Here is a 19398-nt window from a genome sequence, read left to right on the forward strand (position 1 = left end):
GAGATGGACCCATGGTCTGACTCAGCAGAGGCGACGCTTATGTTCTTATGTTCTAAGACAAAGAATGGCACGATAACTTTCGCATATAAGATTACTTTTATACCTATACTTTACATTACATTACATTAGAGATTTCTATTCCGCCATGCCTTGCGGTTCAAGGTGGATTACAAAAGAATTACAAAAAAGGTATTACATGAAGAAGATATCTGGAGGAGAAAGTATAGAAGAATTAGTTCCCACAGAATTTGATCTTACAGGTTTTTTAGAAGATTCGCGAGATACCATTCTGACTAGAGCAACTTTACTAATAAAATGTTTTAATGAATCTGACAAAACACTTATCTTGAAAACTCATTTTCAAAATAAAAATAAAAAATTCTGTGGGGACAATGTTCTGTTTTTTTCAGATGTTGCCAAGACAACACAGTTTAAAAGAAAGTCATTTCTGACATTAAAACCACGAGTCTTGGCAATTGAAGCTTCCTTCTATCTAAAATTTCCATGTAAATGTTTATTAAGATATCAAGATAAAGATTACATTTTTTTGGGATCCTCTACAATTAGAGCAGTTTTTACTAGTTCAAGAAACTCATAAATCATCTTAAATTAAAACTAACTACTGTCTTAGGAGTTAATTAAAAATGCCAGTACAAATTGAGAATTTTGATTTCTTGGAATATTATTTACTTTCATTACATTACTATAAATCTCTTAATTATGATTGTAATTTCCTTTGATATAGAAATAATAATCTCCCTAAATGTGGGCTTGATGGAAAATGTTGGTTGTTTTAGTATTACTACAGATGTAGTTTCTTTCTTTTTTTTTTTAATTCCATTGTTATACTTTGTGTAATGTATAATTTTGAAAATTACAATAAAAAACCTGACGTATTACAATCACTACATTAAAAGTTAACATCTGCTATGTATTTCTCCCTCCCTCTCATGCACCCCCATGTTCAACATCTCTCTCTCTGTCTGTCTCTCTCTCCTTCCCTTGCACCCTTGGTCCATCATCTCTTTTCTTCCTTCCCCTTTGCAGCATTCTCTTTCTCTGTCATGTCCAACATCTCTGCCTCGTTTCCACTATCTACCATCTTTCTCCCCCTCTTTTGTGCTCTGGGTCAAACATCTCTCCTTTCCACCATAATTTTTAACATTTATTCCTCTCTCCCCATGCACCCCTATTCCCCAACATGTCTTCCTCCCTCCCTTCCTCCTTGCAGTCTCTCTCCTCCCCTTTACCCCACATGTATCATTTTCCTTTCTCACCCCTCCACTCCTTTGCAGTATCTCTCCCTTCCTCCCTGCCACATCATGTCCTACAATCCTTCTTCTCTTGTTCTCTCAAACCGGATGCAGCATCTTTCCTTCCTATCCTTCCACCACCATACTTACAGCTAAATATCTCTCTTGCTGGTGTAGGAAGAACAGGCTGGGTTCCTGCACCTCTCTCTCTTCACTGTCCACTAACTTCAATGGGTCATTCAGCAGCAGCAATCGCTGCAGGCTGCCTGCCAGTAACCCAGAAGCCTCTCCTATGCTGCTGTTACAATTTCCTGTTTCTGCTGGGGCAGGATGCGGCAGAGGAGAGGCTTCCGGTTTACTGGCAGACCGCCTGTAGTGATTGCTGCCACTGACTTTGACCCATTGAAGCTGGAAAGTGAAAAGACGGAGGTGCAGGAACGGAGCCCAGCCTGCTTCCCTGATGCTGGTATAGAAAAATTCTCTACGGCTGGGCTGGGCTGGGTGGGCAGGAAGGACTGGCACTCATGCCCCCCTTCCTTTGCTCTGCCATCCATCCATCATCCCTCTCTCCCTTCCTGCTTTGCCTGTCATCCATCCCTCCATCTCTCCCCTCCTCTGCTATCCATCCCTTCCTCCCACCTAACACCTGAGTGGTGCAATCCCAATGCTGATCTGGCATGCCCTGGTCTAGTGCAGAGGTGCCCACACTTTTTTGGCTTGAGAGCTACTTTTAAAATGACCAAGTAAAAATGATCTACCAACAATAAAATTTTAAAAAACACAAAGCACACTGTATGCAGAGAAAATGTTAATTATCATTTGTATTCGGGTTTTTTTTCAGAGGTCAAGGCAGATGACTTTAAAATATACAATGTCACCTCAGTAACAACTATACAAAAATAGACAAATATACCCCTCCCCTTTTACTAAACCGCAATAGCGTTTTTAGCGCAGGGAGCTGCGCTGAATGCCCCTCGCAGCTCCCGACGCTCATAGGCTCCCTGCACTAAAAACTACTATCACAGTTTAGTAAAAAGGGGCCATAGTGCAAAATATAGACATCAGATATAAATTTTCAAAATAGACACATTTTGATCACTAAATTGAAAATAAAATCATTTTTCCTACCTTTTTGCCTGGTGATTTCATGAGTCTCTGGTTGCACTTCCTTCTTCTGTAAAGCCAATATTTCTTTCTTTCTGCCTTTCTTTCTCTCTCCCCCTGCCTGCCTGTCTTTCTTTCTCTCTCCCCCTGCCCCTCTCTTTCTTTCTCTGTCCCCCCAGGCAGCAATTGGCTGGCCCAGAACTTCCTTTCTGACATCAGAATTGACGTCGGAGGTGAAGTCTTGTGAGTCCGGCACTTGTATGCGCCAGGCCTGGCTCAAGAAAGCAGCAGGGAGAAAAAGATCACAAAGGCAACGCAATTGACTCGTGTTGTTTTTGCGATCTACTGGTCGATCGCGATTGGCCATTTGGGCACCCCTGGTCTAGTGGCTTCTTCAGGGGAAGGAAAGAGCTTTCCTGTTCCTGCCACTGCTAGAGCCAGCGCCGCAGGTCTGAAGCTTTCCAAAATGGCTGCTGAGTCTTCATGTGAGGATTTAAACACAATTGTCGAAGAAAAGATCGGAAACCTACAGATCACAGATCCTCATTTTGAAATTATATTTAATGACAACAGCAGACGTCTAGATGCCTTCAGATGAGAACAAAAAGATAAGAACCGGAAATTCAAAAGAGATGAAGGAGACTACAATAAAGGCTCTATCTATCTGTTTTCCAAGGCCAGAACTATAGTCCTTCACAAGAAGAAATTCACACCTCTAATATAGAACACTATATATACAGATAAAACAAGACAAGGACCAACAGTGACCACAGATGAAAGAAGGAAAAAATACATTAGAAGTGATTCTGGCGATCTATACGCATCACCATTAAGCAGCTCCACTACACAAGGAAGACAGAGGGCTTCTTTTACAAAGCTGTGATAGTAGTTTTAGCGCGCGCTAGACGCTAACGCCAGCATTGAGCTGGCGTTAGTTCTAGCCACGTAGCACGGGTTTAGCATGCGCGGCAATTCTGCCTGCGCTAAAAACGCTATCAAAGATTTATAAAAGGAGCCCAGAGTTCAGAAGCTGGATATATCAGCTCTTCTATTTTAGACAAGATTTAGGGCAGGGGCCCAACTATGCCATTGAATCAGTATAATCATCCACCTTCAGGAATAATGCTTGAGCCTGAATAATTTGTAACCTGCATTGAATTGTAAGATATGTGGAATATAAATTATTTAATTAATTAATTAATTAACAGAGGCAGGGGCAGAGAAAGAGGCAGATACCCATCATGTGGACGTACACCTTACCGAACGAAATGACCTCACACATGGATCAGCAACAGAGTTAAATATACCTATTTTTAATCTTTTGCATATCAAGCTCATATGCTTTGAAAAAGAAATTCTTAAAAAGGGATTAAGCTTCATTCCATCCAGTCATTATAATACCTTCCAGACACAAATCGATTCCGTTTTACCTGAAAATTGCAAATCATTCAATTATTCTCCAAAACATCCAGCACTCACATAGATTATTAAGTTGTAAAGAAACCTTCAAAATGGAACCCCACCAGGCCCGAAAGATCCTTCGATAGAAGCTTTCTCTATTTGTGTTCAGAATGATATTACTCATCTATCCCCGAATTCCTATGAGCATCCAAGCTGTTACCACTGTGGCCGGTGCTAAAAATGCTAGCATGGCTTTGTAAAGGAGGGGATTAGACAACTGGAAGAAACAGCAATATTTCAGCCTTACAAGAGAAGAATCCTGTGTGGTGAAATTCCTATTAAATAACAAGGATATTGATATCAAACCAGCAGGTAAGGGTGGGGGTATCATTATTCTCAATAGATCAGATTATGTACAGGAGGTGATGAGCCAAGTTGAAGACAGGTGATACTATTTACCTTTGAAAGACAATCCGACAGAGGGGTTTCAAGAAGAAATAGAGGAATTGGATGATATTTCTTGGTGCAGGTCTTCTCACATCCAATAAAAGCGACTTTTTAAAAGTTCAACATCCTATCAGACCTACCATCTATATGTTACCTAAAATCCACAAATCTGTCACAAACCCACCAGGTAGAACAATTGTTTCAGCAAATGGTTCAGTGTCAGAGCCTTTGTCAATTTTTGTGGATTTCTTTGTCCCAAATCTTTAAACATATTAATTCATTCATTGATCATTGCAAAAATTGACTATTGTAACGCTTTATTCAAAGGAATGGCCCAAAAAGAAATTAGAAAATTACAGATCATACAAAATACATCTATCAAATTAATCATGGGGGCCAAAAAGTTTGATCATGTAACCCCGTTATTACAAAAAGCACATTGGCTCCCAGTGGCACACCAAATATTATACAAGTTATCTTTACTCACCTTCAAATCGTTATTATCCAAAACTCCATCTTTCATTTATAAAGTTCTAATTCCTTACACCTCTCAAAAAACTTTACGATCCAATCAACAACTTTTATTGGTCATTCCCTCTCTTAAAATCATAAATATCAGAAGACAGTATATCTTCTCTGTCACAGCACCGCAAACATGGAATTCTCTCCCACTTTATTTAAGGGAGGAGAAAAACCTTGATAAATTCAAAAGCCAACTCAAGAGTTTTCTTTTTAAAGACGCTTTCAATACTTAATTGAAATGCCAATTGCTCTTCACAACTCCCTTTCATTTCAGTCAGCTATATATTTACACTATATCTAAATATGTATTTTGTTTTCCCAGCCATTTTGTGTTTTAACCCTTATTGGTCCCTCCTTTCCTATTATAAATTGTATTTCTTCCCCCTCATTCCCAATGTTTTTCTGTCTAAATTTGTCCAGTTTTTTTTAAAAATGATTTTTAGATTTTTATTATATTATTGTTAACATTTTACTGTGTATTTTTGTAAATGTAAATCGCTTAGTAATTATGATAAGCGATTAATCAAATGTTGAATAAAACTTGAAACTTAAACTTGAAACTTGATTATTTCCTAAGGCTCTATATCCCCAAGATAGATTTATACATTTGTGATTCTGCACATCTTATTAATTTTTTGGACAGCCTTGAAGAGGACCTCTCAGATGTTATTTTGGTCAATTTGGACCAGCGCCTTGGCTATAAATGAAAACACCTTAGATAGGATATTCTTTGATCGAAGAATCCCAAACCGTCTAATATTAGCAATAGCCACTATTGCTTTTACTGAAAATTACTTTGAATTTCAAGGATCATTCTACCAACAAATCACTGGTACTGCCATGGGAGCAGCTATGGCAGCTGACCTTGCAAATTTATATGTCTTTAACTTTGAAAATAATTATCTACAAAGTCCTCCATTTGCTGAAAATATAATATTCTACAAATGTTGCATCGATGACATATTTATTCTGTGGAGAGGTGATGAGAATAAATTGGATATTTTTTATGATTGGTTTAATTCAAGAGATTCTAACCTTAAATTCAAAATGAGCTCAGATGATACCAAGATCAAATTTTTAGACCTTTTGATACATACAGAGGGGAACCATTTCCTTACTACAATATATAGGAAACCTACACATAAAAATGCTTATCTACATTATACCAGCAATCACAATCCATCTCTTAAAAACAATTTGCCTTATACACAGTTTTTAAGACTTAAACATATCTGTACAAATGATCAAGATTTCAAACAGAATGCAAAAGACCTTGCTGATAGATTCCATAGCAGGAGCTACCCATCTTCTAAAATACATATTGGATACAGTAAAGCATGTGCAAAAGAAAGATATCAACTGCTTCAACCATCCATTAAACCAACTCCTGATGTTGTTTGTACACTATGATACATTCACTTATCTAAAGATATTAACAAAATTATTAGAAAACATTGGAAAATTTTGGAAGGACATAAATGTTTAAAAACCAAGAAATTGGTAATTGTTCACTCAAGAGACAAAAATTTAAAGGAAAGAGTGGTACCATCAAGACTTCCAGACCTGCCTACAACTATAAACTCAGAGACAAACATTGGACATAAAAGATGTAGTAAATGCATAGTGTGCCCATTAAGCATAGAGACCGAGATATTTATATATCCCATTATCAAAAGAGAATACGTTCTACCCCATTCTTCAGACTGCAATACAAGTTGTGTCATTTACCTCATACAGTGTTCTTGCAGTTTTATCTATGTGAGAAAAACTGAGAATGGTCAAAACGTGCATTATAGAACACAGAAGCAATATTAAGAGACATATTGAATCTGCACTGCTAGTACTGCATTGGGAAGACAAAAATATAAAGATCTAAGATTCTTGGTGTACAAAATCATTAAGCAGAATCCGAGAGGAGGCGATATTGATAAAATCTTATTACAGGTAGCACAAAAGCTGATTCATGATTTCAATACCCTCCAACCTTCAGGTCTGAATACAGAAACTGATTACAGCATCTTCCTTTGACAGATCATTCAAATATCTTTTGCTATTTTAATTTGAACTTAGTTCTTTCTTTGTTCAATATTCACTTGATACAAGAAATACAATCTCAGTTTCTATTATTTATTTTAGGTTCTTTGAAGTGTTGCAACATATAATTTGGTTTTCTCTATGTCATTCTCCCTACTTGCTATAGATATTTTTGTTTGGTTGGCTTGAAAAATTTCATTATGCTTTGAATGCCCCTTAACTTTAATAGGTTTATGGCATTTGCTATTTCAATTTGAACTTAGATTTTTCTTTGTTCAGTATTTCTTATAATAGTCACTTTGATACAAGCAATCCCATCTCAGTTTCTGTTAATTACTTAGGGTCCTTTGAAGTTTTTGAACATATGATCTGTTTCTCTCTATGTCAATGTCCTTACTTGCTATAGGTATTACTTCTGTTTAATTATCGTTTGGTTGGCTTCAGAGGGTTCTAGCACAAGAAACAACTCGCGCACTAAAGATGGCCACAAATTGTATTTAAATGTACTAAACAGATGTTAATGAAGTCATAAGAACATAAGAAGTTGCCTCCGCTGAGGCAGACCAGAGGTCCATCTCGCCCAGCGGTCCGCTCCCGCGGCAGCCCATCAGGCCCATTGCCTGAGCAATGGTCCCAGGCTATCCCTATAACCTACCACTACTCTTATCTGTACCCCTCAATTCCTTTATCCTCTAGGAACCTATCCAAACCTTCTTTGAAGCCTTGTAACGTGCTCCGGCCTATCACAGCCTCCGGAAGCGCGTTCCATGTGTCCACCACCCTCTGGGTGAAAAAGAACTTTCTGGCATTTGTTTTAAACCTGTCTCCTTTTAATTTTTCCGAGTGCCCCCTTGTACTTGTGGTTCCCCATAATCTGAAAAATCTGTCCCTGTCTACTTTTTCTATACCCTTCAGGATCTTGAAGGTTTCTATCATGTCTCCTCTAAGTCTCCGCTTTTCCAGGGAGAACAGCCCCAGCTTTTTCAGTCTGTCAGTATATGAGAGGTTTTCCATACCTCTTATAAGTTTAGTTGCTCTTCTCTGGACTCCCTCAAGTACCGCCATGTCCTTTTTGAGGTACGGCGACCAATACTGATCACACTACTCCAGATGCGGTCGCACCATTGCACGATACAGTGGCAGGATGACCTCCTTTGTCCTGGTCGTGATACCCTTCTTAATGATACCCAACATTTTGTTTGCTTTTCTTGAGGCTGTGGCGCACTGTGCCGACGCCTTCAAAGACGTGTCCACCATCACTCCCAGGTCTCTTTCAAGGTTACTTACCCCTAGCAGTGATCCTCCCATTTTGTAGCTGAGCATCGGGTTCTTTTTCCCTACATGCATGACCTTGCATTTCCCTACGTTAAAGTTCATTTGCCATTTTTTGGCCCATTCTTCTAGCGTCGTTAGGTCCCTTTGCAGATCTTCGCAGTCTTCCATGGTTTCAACCCTGCGGTAGAGTTTGGTGTCATCCGCAAATTTAATAACTTCGCAATTTGTTCCTGCCTCCAGGTCATTAATAAATATATTGAACAGGAGCGGTCCCAGCACCGACCCCTGCGGAACTCCGCTCGTGACCCTATGCCAGTCTGAGTAATGGCCCTTCACTCCAACCCTCTGTTTTCTGTCTGCCAGCCTGTTTTTGATCCATCGGTGGACCTCCCCTTGCACCCCGTGTCTCCATAGTTTTTTAAGCAGTCTTTCGTGCGGTACCTTGTCAAAGGCTTTTTGAAAGTCAAGGTAAATGATGTCAATGGATTCCCCTTTATCCACCTGTCTGTTTACCCCCTCAAAGAAGTACAATAAGTTTGTGAGGCATGACTTACGCTTGCAGAAGCCGTGCTGGCTCGACTTTAGCTGTCCATTGTTTTCTATGTGTTCACAGATACTGTCCTTAATCAGTGCTTCCATCATTTTTCCCGGGACCGAGGTCAAGCTCACCGGCCTGTAGTTCCCCGGGTCCCCCCTTGAACCCTTCTTGAAGATGGGTGTGACATTTGCAATTTTCCAATCCTCCGGGATCTCTCCAGTTTTTAAGGATAGGTTACATATTTGGCGAAGTGGCTCTGCTATTACGTTCCTTAGTTCCTTGAGTACCCTTGGGTGAATGCCGTCTGGACCTGGCGATTTGTCGCTCTTTAGTCTGTCTATCTGCCTGAGGACATCCTCTTGGCTTACCTCTAGTTGGACCAGCTTTTCATCGCGATCCCCATTTACGATGTCCTCCGGTTCCGGAATATTGGATGTGTCCTCCCTCGTGAAGACTGACGTGAAAAACTTATTTAACATGTCTGCTATCTCTTTTTCCTCTTTTACCACTCCTTTTTTGTCTCCATCATCCAATGGCCCCACTTCTTCCCTTGCCGGTTGCTTCCCCTTCACATATCTGAAGAACGTTTTGAAGTTTCTTGCTTCCCCCGCCAGTCTCTCCTCATATTCTCTTTTAGCTTTTCTAACCACACGGTGACACTCCCTTTGGTGTTCTTTGTGCTCCTTTTGGTTGTCCTTTGTTTGGTCCTTTTTCCATTTTTTGAACGATGCTTTCTTGTCACTTATCGCCTTTTTCACCGCAGTTGTTATCCACGCTGGGTTTTTTGTTCGGTTTTTTTTGCACCCCTTCCTGAATCTGGGGATGTACAGGTTCTGTGCCTCTTGCACCGTGCCCTTGAGTAGGGACCAGGCATTTTCTACAGACTCCATCTTCCTTGCACTACCGTTGAGTTTCTTTCCCACCAATTTCCTCATGCCATCATAATTCCCTTTTTTGAAGTTGAGTGCTGTCGCTGTGGTTCTTTTCACCTTTGATGGTCCAATTTCCAGCTTGCACTGGATCATGTTGTGATCGCTGTTTCCTAGGGGTTCTAGCACCGCCACCTCCTTTGCAGGTCCCCCTAGCCCATTGAGAATTAGGTCGAGAGTTGCATCCCCCCGTGTTGGTTCCGTGACCAGCTGTTCCATGAAACAGTCCCTCGTGGTTTCCAGGAATTTGGTCTCCCTTGTGCAGTTTGAGTGTCCAATACTCCAGTCTATCCCAGGGTAGTTGAAGTCTCCCATCACCATCACGCTTCCGCTTTTGCATATCTGCCTCAGCTCAGCCTCCAGGTTCTGGTCGAGTGCTTCCGGTTGTCCAGGTGGGCGATAGTACAGGCCCAATTTTATGTCTGCTCCAGCTCCTCCAGGTAGCTTAATCCATAGTGATTCCAAGTTGTCCGACCTTACTGTTGTTTCTATCTTGGTTGAAGGTATGGAGTCCTTTATATAAAGCGCTATTCCTCCACCCTTCTTGTGTGTTCTGTCCCTCCTGTAGAGTTTGTACCCTGGTATGGCCACATCCCATTTGTTGTCGTCAGTCCACCACGTTTCTGTGACTCCTATTATGTCCAGGTCCTTTGTACTGGCTATGACTTCTAGTTCTCCCATTTTGGCTCTTAGGCTCCTAGCATTAGTGTATAGGCAATTTAAGTCCTGGTTGTTTGCCTTTTCCGCTGGTTTTCCTCGTGGTTTGGCGCCCCTGCCAACCTCCTCATGGGTTGCCAGCCCCCGAGCTTTTGGTATTCTCTCCCAATGTTCAGAGAACAGAACAGAAAACAAATTCTGCCCTTAATGCTGCAGCATTGAAGCTTATTAAGGAAAGATTTCAGAATTTCTCACTTTAAACTGCAGGTTTGGTTTTGTTGTTGTTTTTAAGCAAAAGGTAGCATGTGCAGCTTATAAACTAGGGGTAGGGAACTCCGGTCCTCGAGAGCCGTATTCCAGTCGGATTTTCAGGATTTTCCCAATGAATATGCATTGAAAGCAGTGCATGCAAACAGATCTCAGGTATATTCATTGGGGAAATCCTGAAAACCCTACTGGAATATAGCTCTCGAGGACCGGAGTTCCCTACCCCTGCTATAAACTCTGATATTGAAAAACAAATGTGTGAGAGTCCCAGCAATATAGAAAAGCACACATATGAGTATTTCAAGTTAAAACAATTTTTAAAATGCTTATATTTAAAGGCACAGAAGAACAGTACCAATGTGTGCTTGCACTTCTGGTCTGGCCTAGGTATGCACAATCAACAAAGAGAGGCACTGAAGATTTCTCATCCAACCTGTGGTCACTGAGCCTTTATTTGCAGTTTGTATCAAAGTTCCATAACAAGCCTTAAAACAAGTAAAGTTCCCCCCAAAAACAACAAAGTCCTGACTAGGATCCGAGTTTTGGCGATACCATTGCTTTCCTCACGGGACAGGTTTGAATTTGCAAAGCTCTGAAAACTGTGCGTGTGATTGCGTCAGTGTCTCTCCATCCAAAAAGAAGCGCTTACCATGAAACTCTTGTGTTCATGCACCAGGCACATTCCTCATAGTATACATAGTATATGATTCTATAATGGGCACCTAACTTTTATATAATCACTCTTAGCACTGCACTAGTTGGTGCCAATTTTTTAGGTGACATATATGGAATCGGGTCCAAAAAGTGTGTACTTTCATGAATACGCATGCATGCTCAAACCATTGCAGATGCACATTATGGAGCAAATTCTATTAACGGCGTCCCGATTGTAGGCAGTGGTAGGCATCCTACCACTGTCTAACCAGCCAATCAGGATAAATGTTTTTTAAAAAAACAAACCCCAAGGAGGGTCACCTACTTGTCCCTCTCCTTTATCCCTCATTGTAGTTCCTTTCCTCTTAACTCTATAAACCGTGCCGAGCTCTGCGCTCGCGGAGATGGCGCAGTATACAAACCTAAGGTTTAGTTTAGTTTAGTTTAGTTAGTAGGCATTTTTGCAAACCTAGGAAGGCATGTAGGGCCGCCCAAAGTTTCAAGTTTTATTAAAATTTGTTATACCGCCTAATCAGAATTCTAGGTGGTTTACAAAGGTAAAAAAGTACATACAAAGGTAAATTAATCCTTAAAAACAGTAAATTAAACAGACAATCTCTTAAAACAAAAAATGAAAAAAAAAACTCTTGAAAAACAAAATACCATGAGGCACAGACACAACAGACTAAGGGGAAGAACTAGGTGTGGGCGTAGTTTTACCCAAAAGTGGACTTAGGTGAGCTTGGGCAGCTCTAGGCGTCTACCTAGTGCCATGATAGGTGCCTGAAATGTAGGTCAGCAAAATGCCGGTTTACATTTCAAATAGACGCAGCTGCTGAGCCGATCACGGTAAGGGAATCTCCCTGCCACGATCAGTTTAGCGGCTACGGCAAAGAATGCATATCTCCCATGAATATGACCAGCAGGAGGGATACTCAGTCCCTCCTGCTGAAACCCCTGAAGTCCCTCCTATCCCGAATGTCTGTGGCCGGAGGAGTGCCCAATTCCTCCTGCCGCCACTTCACTCGATATCTCCTGGCAGGAGAGATACCCAGTCCCTCCTGCTGGAACCCCCAAAGCTGCCCTTCACTCTTAATGTCTGCGGCAGGAGTCATGCCCAATTCCTCCTGCCACCATCCCCTGAGACATCCCTATGGGAGTGGCCTAAGAGATCTGGCCAATCGGAGTCATGCCACATCCAATGCATCTCAGAATGCACTGGGAGAGAGGCCTAAGATTCCGGTTGGCCCAGGTGCCTAAGGATATTTCTATGGGAGAGACCTTAAGTGCCTGGGCCAATCAGGGCCTTAGGCTCCTCGGCAGTGCCTCCCATGAAGCACTGGGAAGGGGAAGGTCCACCATTCTTTGGAGGCGGGCCTGCCGGACGGAGGGAGTAAGCAGCCCTCCGGCCGGCAAATGAAAAAAGGTACTGGTGGGGTCTAGGTGGGCTTTGGGGGAGGTGTTGGGGGAGCATGCCTGCAGGGGGGTTCCAGCAGGAAGGATAGGATATCTTAGGGAGGGGGGGGGTTCTGGCAGGAGGGTCTGGGCATCCTTCCTGCTGAGGGATGTCTCAGGGGAATTGGGAGGTTTCTGGCAGGATGTCTTGGGTGTGGACGGGTTCCCTGCTGCAGCTGCGGCCACTAAATTGATTGCGGCAGGGAGATTCCCTTGCTGCAATCAGCTCAGCAACAATGCAATTCTCTAACCGGCACCTGTGACATGGACACTGGTTAGAGAATCGTGGTGGTTAGGCAGGCTTAGGAGTCTGCAATTCTATATAGGATACCCAATTCTATATAGGATACCCAAGTGCAATTCTCAAAAGCCGCTTAGGCTTTTGAGACTGGGCGTCCTATACAGAATCTGGCCCTGTATGTCTGAACTTCAGGAAGGCAATGAACACTCACCTCTTCCCCTGACCCTCTATGATAGTGCGCTGATCCAAATTCCCCAGACCTTTTGAGAAAAGTCCCCGACCCTCCACTGTCTAGTCTTAAATGCTGATGTGCTTTGTCCTATCCTTGACCCTGCCATGTTTTGTCATACAATATTGCACCACACTCTGTCATACTGTTCGCCATCCTTGTCCTACTATACTATATGCCATATTTACCATACTATGAAATATTATGTCTGCCATGCTACGATCTCTCATGCCATTTTTGCCACACGTTTGCCATGCCATGTCTTCCATGCTGTTTTGTCATGCATGCTCACCTTACCATTATTGTCAAGTCATGCCACACCATGTTAGCCATGTTTTGTAATACTATGTTTACTGTACTATGCTCACCATGCTGTCTCATCATGCCATGTTTTGTCATATTATGTTTTTACCATACTTTATCTGATATAGAAGACAAGACATACCGTATATATTCCGATATAAGTTGATCCGAATCTAAGTCGAGACTCCAATTTTTCCTCCCAAAAAGAGGAAAAATGGTTGACTCAAATATAAGATGGGGGCTTAATATTTGATTGCAGTGCCATGCTCTGCAGGATCTGCACCCACTGTTCCTTCCCTCAAGTACTGTCCCTTCCCTCAAGCCCTGCAACAAGTCCGGGAGGGGGTCGGGTGGTGATTGTGTGATGACCCGAATATAGGACGAGACCCCCATTTTTCGGCCATGTTTTTGGCCCAAAAATCTCGTCTTATATTTGAGTATATAAGGTAGTTAACAATGTTTGCCTTGCCATACCATGTCATGTCATGTCATGCTGAGAGATTGGCACAGTGGTTAAAGCTGTAGTCTTAGCACCCTCAGGTTGTGGATTCAAACCCAAACTGCTCCTTGTGACCCTGGGCAGGTCACTTGCTCCCCCCACTGCCCAAGGTACATTAGATAGATTGTAAGCCTATTGGGAAAGACAGGGAAAAATGCTTGAGAACCTGAGTAAATTCATGTAAACCATTGTGAGCTCACCTGGAATAACAGTATAGAAAACTGAATGAATAAATATATGGATGCACACTCTGCATGAAAAGTATGAGCTCTTTGAAAAAGTATGCAATCTTAATAGCATCTTTCTTTCAGTATTTATCACAAAACAACCACTGGTAAAAACAGAAATGCAACTGAAGCCTCAGATGGTGTTGCTGTGTAATCACTTTAGATTCTGTAGAGATGATTTTTTCACCTGCTCCTTTTTGTAACGTCACTGGCTTGAACCCGCCCTACCACTCACTAAGGGCTCCTTTTACAAAGGTGCGTTAGCGGTTTAACACGTGTAATAGCGCGTGCTAAACTGCCAGATGCACTAGCCGCTACCACCTCCTTTTGAGCAGGCGGTAGTTTATCGGCCAGCATGGGGGTTAGCGCGTGATGAAAAGTCGTGCGCGTTAAACCTGCTAGCGTGGCTCCATAAAATTAAATTTATATATTTATTTTGTTATCTTTATTGAATTATATTTTAAATAAAGTTATTTTTAAAAATGTTTTCTCTTTAATTCTTTCCTTTCAAATCATAATAACTTTATTCTATATACACATTAACCTAGTAGCTCATCTCTAAATAGATTCGGCAAATGAATGCAAAGTCAAAATTAATAAAATCACTGATACTTATCTTGAGAAAGTGCTCTTGTGTTTAAAAGTGCTTTAGTTGATTTTTAAAGTGCTTTTGATTCATGCTCCATATCTATGGAGCTTAAACTGTTGCTTGTTTTAATATTCTTAGTTCATCCTCCAATGCGGCCAGCGTTTGCGGGGCAAACAACACTCACGCTGCATCAGGGAAATATTTAAGCAACGCTGAAAAGTTAAACAATCCAAGATTACTATATAATTCATTTATAAACAATCATTACTTACTAAAAGCTTTATTTATAGCTCCATACCTTTTGTAGACAGTGCAAAAACTCCTGCTGATTCTGAACAACAAGAGAAGAGGCCCCACGCATTTAAAAAGACATATTGATGTCTACCTAATTAGCATGCTCGAATCTGATTGGAAGAAATGCCCCAGAGCTTTAGAAATTCGAAGTTTTAAGAAAACTTTTTATTAGGTAGAGTTTTTAAATTATGACTCACATGAAAGATATGTTCAAACTTGGTAACATCTTACAAAACCTAAATAAAGCCATAAATGTACATATCAAGTTTAAACCACTGGAGTTGTTTAATAGAAGTGTTGCCACTCTAGAACTTTGTTCAGACCTTCCAGTTCAAGCATTCTCAGCTTAAAGATCCAGCACTGCCCTTTCTGAGCTAAAGCCTCTCCTCTCTCTAATTACTAGTGCTTTTAAAGAGAAAAAAAATCATGAATTTGTCTTTTGCAGTGTAATGCAAGGGATGCAGTTAAGATCTCCCTTGTAATATTACTTTTATGTTCGTTTAACCAAATGTTAAATGGTCTGGAGGTTTGCCCCACGTATATTAAGTTACAGGGGCATTTAAGAATGTAAACTACTCCTGAAGTTTTGTAGTTAGTATCTTTAATGGGTACAATCCTGGAACCTCTGACTCGCTTTATTGACCATTTTTTGCAACCTTTTCTTAAACTTTCACGGTGTTTCACTAAAGATACCGCTCATTCCATCCAAAAAATTGACAAGGTAATGAATATGCAGTCAACAGATATTCTTGTTACTCTTGATGTAGTGTCTCTATATAGTAATATTCCGCAGGGCAAAGCTATTCAGATAGTCCAACAGACCCTTCAATCCAGAACAGCAGAGGTCTGTACCCCTACTGAATTTTTGATGGAATTAACCAATCTGGTACTTTTATAAAACTATTTTCAATTCAATGGGAGTTTTTATCTACAGTGCCAAGGGGTGGCCAAGGGTACAGTGGCCGCCCCAAGCATAGCCAATCTGTATATGTCCCAATTCGAGGAACTTATTCACTTCTCTCTAAATCACTAACTATTCTCTGTACTCTTTTGAAATCTCTAATATTGTAAAGCTATATGGTGCCTGTTGATATATTGCGGCCCCATATACACTGTAAAGAGATTATTGGTCTAGTACTAACATATACTTCATAATATATGTATATGTATATTAATTCTTTATTTTTTCATTTGTATGGACTTTTGGATATCAACTGGATCATGAATAATGCCCAGCAATTTCTTGTCTTCATCAGTCCACTTTATTGTTTATTTACTCAAAACTCTAAAATTCATTTAGTTTCATACTTATTCGTAATTTCATAATTCCATAACTATTTCTTCATTGTATTTCATTTTAGTTTCCTTCATTTCCTTACTTAATGTCTTTTTCTTCTAATTTATTCTTATTACTTAGCTACTTAGCTTTGAGGTTAGCTCTCAAATGTTCATCAATGCCACCTCTCCCGACATGCATGTTTTAAACAATGTTTTTCTTCAGGGTCGAGGGGAACAATCGAGTGTGTGCAGTCTTTCTTCAAACATCTGTATGTCTCAACATTTTTTAAGTATATCAGTTTGTGGACCAGATTTTTAAACAATGTATTCATGATTTGGACTGGCTCCCAGGAGGAACTGAACTCTTTTCTCCTCTGGTTGAACAATAGAGACACGCACATACAGTTCACAGGTACTATGGATCTACATCAAGTACCGGTAACCTTTCTAGATACTGAAGTTATCAAGCATGGCAACTCCTTACACCAAAGTTCATCACAAAGTTACAGAAAGAAACAACTACCTCAAATATTCAAGTTGTCATCTCATCAATCTTAAAAAGGCCTTACCCATAGGACAACTTCTTAGAATCCACCGTATCTGTACTTCTATTGAAGACTTCTACAAAGAGGCAGAATTACTCTCTGACAAATTGTTGAGGAGGGATATCCATAAAAGATTATTCATGAAGCATTTCTCAGAGCAAAACATGCTAATAAAGATTTACTTTTGGATAACCAATCAAGACAAGAGAATTCTAAACAATTTTGCGTGCTCTCTTATTCCATCTTAGCTTAACAAATTGCCTTTAGTATTCACAAACACTGGCACGTGCTACAACTGTATGAAGTGTTTCAAGAACACCCCTGCATAGCATATTCCAGGGGGGAAAATCTGGCAGATAGGCTGGTTCAGGCCAATTTTCAGGAAAGGACTAATATCTCTCCAATTTTTCTGGATCACAAAGCTTGTGGACATTGTCTAGCATGTAAACAACTGTTGGAAGGAGATCAATGGGAGCACCCAAAAACTAAACAGATATACAAGTTATGGAGTAACACCTCTTGTGACATTACATATGTTGTATATGTTAAACAATGCACTTGCAACTTCTTGTATGTAGGGAGTACCACTCGAGCCATCAAAGTGTGAATTAAAGAACATAAAAGTTGCATGAAAAACTTGAGGGAAAATGCTCCTATGGTGAGCCATATTGTGGAAATGGGACATTTGTTCACAGATATGCATTGGACTATTATTGAGCAAGTTATGAATGGATTTCAAGGAAATAAAAGGAACTTTTTGCTTGCCATGAAGGAGTCTGGGACTGTTTTTCCTGAGTGTTGAACTAAGTTTTCTCTTTAATAAAATGCTGAAATATGTTTAGCTGCAGACCTAACTTATCTGATGTTCTAGCACTGGGTGTTTTAGCTTGAGCATTTTAGCTTCTTAAGGTTATCTCAGCATATATGATATTGTATTCTGCCCTCCTGGACAAGTAACAGAAAGACAGCAGGGCTTAGATAAGTGACCTGCTAGTGTGAGAGATTGTTAAGAAAAGTAACACATGAAAAGTTTTTTCTAGAATTCAATTATATAGCCAGAAAAATGAATAAATATCTCTGTAACTTTCTGGTTTTGGGACTTCTGAAGCTGCCAACTTGGTGCTCGGGAGTCGCATATATGTTGAATAAACCCTGTTGCTTTCTTCAAGTCTCTGATTACTGTGTCTGAGTGACCTTTCATTTGACGCCTGAACAGGGACTTGAAGGTCTTTTGACCACCGGCTACTCGATTGGTCACTTGTGTCTGGTCTGAGAACTGACCTGTCTGCCAAGCCGGCTGAATTCCTCTTGGGATCGATATCACTTGTGGCTCTGGCTGGCTCAACTGATTAATCGAGTCCTGGGTTAAAGTGCAGGTATGTGTCTAGGGTTGACCACCAAACTGTTTCTTTTCCCTTGCTTTAGTAAATGACTTGATCCATCATTGAAATAGCGGGGAGGGATTCTAGGAACTGTGCCTGTCTGGGAAACTAAACTGAACTAATCTGTAGATCAGAAATTAGACAATAGACGTAAGCTGTTTGTATTTACAGGGCTCAGCATGATTCGGATGCATCCTATAATAAAAACCAAAAACAAATGGTGTAGGTTGAACATTTCAGGAGTCAGGGAATTGGTTAGAACTGGCTATATTTCTATTGTGCTGTATTTGTAAAGGAAGATGGAGGAGAGGTAATAAATATCTGTTGGATTTCTGCCTGCTAGGCTTGTTAATGACTGACACTGCTAGGTTTCATGAAAGATTAGAGCATGTAATTTGAAGAGAGAGACAGGAAGTGCTTTAAGAAGGAGACAAGAGTGGTGCTTTAAGTATGTAAGGAACCAGGCTTTAAAATGAGGTGGAAGTGAATGAGTTAAAGGACGTCTGAACAGCTGGATGGTTTATGTGTTTCTAGCTGCTCAGAGCAGGCAGTGGAATCAAGAATGTACATGTATGTTGAAAGTATTTTAGAGAAGGCATGTGTGTGAATGTATATTAAACATATTTTATATATTAAACATATTTACATATTTTAAACCTAAGGAAATTCTGAAAAGTACTACATCTGTAATTTGACTTCTTTGATTTTTAAGCAACTCTCTCTCCACTGTGAAATTCTGAAGGGAGGGGGAATAGGTTTCTCTTGCTTCACTTTTACCACAAGGATACGAACTTATCAGTACTGAGACGCAATCTGACTAACAGAAAGGGCTGAAAGCTGTGTGTATGGATTATGTTTTGTGAGTATATTCCAATCTTTGTTTTGTATTTCTTTTTATAAATCATGTAAGCTTAGTATAAGAATGTAACTTTTAGGTATAAGAATGTAATTTTTAGGAATGTTTTTGTGACACATCCATATGAAGGTATAAAAGCAAGCCTTATATGGAAGCAAATATTTTTGCCAGTCAGATGATAGTGAAGGGACTGTCACTTTTAGAGTGCACTTGTGTCAGACTACCCTGCTTAGTGGGTGGACTCGGAGCTGAATTTTACTTAATTTTTACATGTCAGCTCTTTGGGGTAGGAACCTGATACAGAATAGGGATTGAGAACAATTCTTATGTGCTAGTAGACAGTTTATTTGAGTCTTTTAGATAGTGGGTCTGCCTTTTAAATTTTCCTGTGGCTATATTTACACTGATTCCAAGTATGC

Source organism: Geotrypetes seraphini, chromosome 5 (assembly GCF_902459505.1).
Source record: "Geotrypetes seraphini chromosome 5, aGeoSer1.1, whole genome shotgun sequence".
NCBI classification, from domain to species: domain Eukaryota; kingdom Metazoa; phylum Chordata; class Amphibia; order Gymnophiona; family Dermophiidae; genus Geotrypetes; species Geotrypetes seraphini.